Genomic DNA, 3,205 nt, shown 5'->3' with positions numbered 1-3,205 from the left:
AACGATAAAGCTATTTGACCGACAGTTGAGCAGTTTCTCTCAGCATGTGTTGATTTTTTTTTTTGGTTTATTTATTATTAATATTATTATTGTTGTTGTTGTTATTGTAGCAGCAGTGACTTAGCTCCTCCCCCCTAAGCAAGCTACCGTGATTTGCCTAGCTACAAAATGATTAACAAGTTGAATTTATTTGACTCTTCCTGCTCTCACGTGGTTGCTATGGCTACAACAATCTCTAGCAAAATGCTACATTTCTAGCTAGGGCACTAGACACAGTTACACGCTATCTAATTTGATTCCAGGAATGTGTCATTAGTAGTCAGCTTTCTAATCAAGTCCCACTTTGGCTGATGTACGTACAAGCAAACTTCAATCACAGACTGAAAGGATTTACTTATTTGTTAAATGTGAGTAGATTGCAGGTGGTAAAAGAAATTTTTTTTATTGGGGTTTTAGCTCAACAAATGTACTTTGATCCCACTAATCAATTACATTTAAGTCCTTGTGGTCCCTCCCTAAATCTTAAATAAGTTTAAAGTGGAATGCTTACTCGTAATTGTGGGTGTGGTCAGATCGTTAATGGGTTGGGATTAGTCCGACAACTGGTCTGGCTATGAATTGGGCCGGATACTGGCCTCCATCTTGGAGTGAGATTTCCCACTCCTAAATGACCAATAGGAGAGCAGCGCTCATGCCACACCCCCAAACTTGCCCAAAGTAAGGCTGACCAATGCTGATGTCAGCGTCTTGGCCACCAACCAATCACAGGCAAGGAGAGAGAGGCCAGTATCTGGCCCAATTCAGGGCCGGTTGTCAGGCTAGGTTGGGCTTAGGTCAGACTTTGTTTGAAAAACCTGTGCTGGATTCTGCTTCCTCATGACATTCATTTGCTAACTAGCTCTGTGTGCTGTGCTCCAAAGGTACACAAATGACGTTAGTAATATTTATGCTCCAAAATGTGTCTTAAATTTCAAAACTTCTCTATGAAAACAAACTAAAACACAGACGCAAGTCTAAACAGTTGCCCTCACGTTTGTTCTCGTAGCTATGTGATGCTGTTTGTTGTTTTTCTACTCAGCACTTTTTTTTATTTATTTATCCGATGAGTTAAGATTCATTCTTCTGTTTGTTTTCTTCAGCAAGGTTTGATTTGTGTCATAAAAGAGGCGGAACGTCGGCTTTGTTAAACATTTGAAACATCCGACAGTTTGTACGGGAGATAATCTTGGGTTTGTTCCATATGTCGCATGTTTTTGTTTCTTTGGTTGTTGTTGATTTTGTTTGTTTGTTTTTTCCCCACATGACCGGAACAGGAAATGAGCCTGATCATCAGCAACATTGTGGAAACACGACATAAGAAATTAATTAAAATAACAATTTCCAAAAACCAACGTGAAAATATTGTGTAGACCTGAATGTATGACTACTGTCAGAAATTAATAATTCGCTTAACTTTCAAGCTAAGATGTCAAAGTTCATTAGATGACATGGTACAAAAATAAATAATTAAATAAAATCTAATTTTTATTGGGAAAAAAATGACCCTTTTAAAAGTTAAGGATTACTCACCCTGATTACATGCTAATAAACTAAAACAAATGGAACTGGTTTGATGTTAGCAGACATACTAATATGTAAACATCTAATTTTGTTGGAAAAACAAACAAACTTGTGTTCATTTACATGCTGAGAAAATAAGTGCTATTCTGTCGAGTCTGAATAAAATTCTAGTTGAATTTAAGAAGGGAATAAGAACAGTGTTTTGTTTTGGGTTTTTTTTGGTTTTCATGCTAACCCATAAATGTGTGCTTTAAAAAATACTATTATGTTAAGAGGCAGCAAATCAAAAGGGTGGCACAATGCTAAATAAAATGACAGATTACAGAAACGCTCTGTTAGCCTACCGCTCATGAAATGATTTAGACAGATTGATGATCTCACAGGTTTTCTCTTTTGGGGGGAGGGCAGCTGCTACGGGACTTTACGGTGAATCTTTGGTTTGGTAGCTGATGAGGTTTCTGTTGTTCTTTTAACCGTTTTTTAACTTTGAAAAACTGCATAGGCACACGTTAAAGACGCTCTTCAACTGTGAGAGAAAAATTAATTTTCTGCCTTTTTTGGGGGGTCAGAGGGAAGAAACAGGAAGCCTGAACACTTCCTTCCTTCCTTCTTTCCTTCCCTCCTTGCTGTGTGGTTTTATCCTTTCCAGTCCAGAGCTGCTTCCCCTTAAATTCTGCCTTTTTCAGGCAGGATGAAGCCGCTTCTCCTGTGATGTCGTCCTTCCATCAGTTCCTCATGTTTCTCGTCCTCAGTCTTCGACATCGTCACAACCAGTTTTTTTAATACTTCTCTTCCATCGTTGGATGGTTGGGGTTTTTCCCCATTTGTTGGAACAGTTAGGTGCACAAAAAGGTTATCTTTGGTTTCAATTTGTCAATAAATAGAAAAAGTCTCATGTCTTTTTAAAATCGTTCTTAGAGCCTTTGGCTTGCCTGGGACCCGGCTCGGAACAGATCCGGGCTTTCTGAGGACCAGGGGCTGCTGACTGACACCTTTGGTTTTGCTTTTTGTTTTTTGTAGCTTCAGTGAGAAATGACGGATGAAGTGATGGCAGTTTGTATTTACGTTGTGTAACATCTGAAAGTAAAATCCAGGAGGTGCTGACGGGTTTGGATATACGTAATATGGATGTTGGAGTTCTCTCACTACCATTTAACTTTTCCACTGAGTGTTTGATTCTCTACAAAGAAAACAAACTCTCACATTTTGACTTATGTCATATGTTTAGACTTTTTCCCCTCTAACATCAACTAAAAATACGATTTTGATTATCTCAGATTCTCAAAGTAGCAAAGAACCAAAATGATCATGGTTGACTGAGATGTTCTAGAACCTTAATATTCAGTATTTTGGACCTTCGGGTTCTTCAGGTGACTTGTTCTTTCTGGTTACCAGTTTTCCACTAGCTCTGAAAGAGGCGGAACTGCCAGGCATCGTCTTTAGATTGTCCTCTTTAACTATTACAAAGGCCCTGATCCGCTTGGCAGTTTGTCCTCCACAGGTTCTAATGGATCACTGGTTCTGGGTGTATCTGGTACAGAGATGGAGGCTTCCAAAAAATGCATCTCAGCAGCATGACGGGTGGCATGACGCCAAAGCCCAAGATTTGTTTTCTACTTCAAGGATCAGTGGAGAAACATCCGTC

General features: G+C 39.1%; 1 long non-coding RNA gene across 1 annotated transcript; it reads left to right on the top strand.

Annotated features, from left to right (window-relative positions):
- The first annotated feature begins 236 nt into the window (after positions 1 to 236).
- LOC117529953 lies at positions 237 to 1,202 on the top strand. Its single transcript, XR_004566157.1, has 2 exons — positions 237 to 407; positions 834 to 1,202. It is a non-coding gene; the product is annotated as an uncharacterized LOC117529953 (long non-coding RNA).
- Positions 1,203 to 3,205: the final 2,003 nt, after the last annotated feature.

The sequence above is a fragment of the Thalassophryne amazonica genome, chromosome 17 (genome assembly GCF_902500255.1).
Source record: "Thalassophryne amazonica chromosome 17, fThaAma1.1, whole genome shotgun sequence".
In the NCBI taxonomy this organism is placed as follows: Eukaryota; Metazoa; Chordata; class Actinopteri; order Batrachoidiformes; family Batrachoididae; genus Thalassophryne; species Thalassophryne amazonica.
Note: the sequence above shows the minus strand (reverse complement) of the source record. Positions and strands in the feature narration are given on the sequence as shown.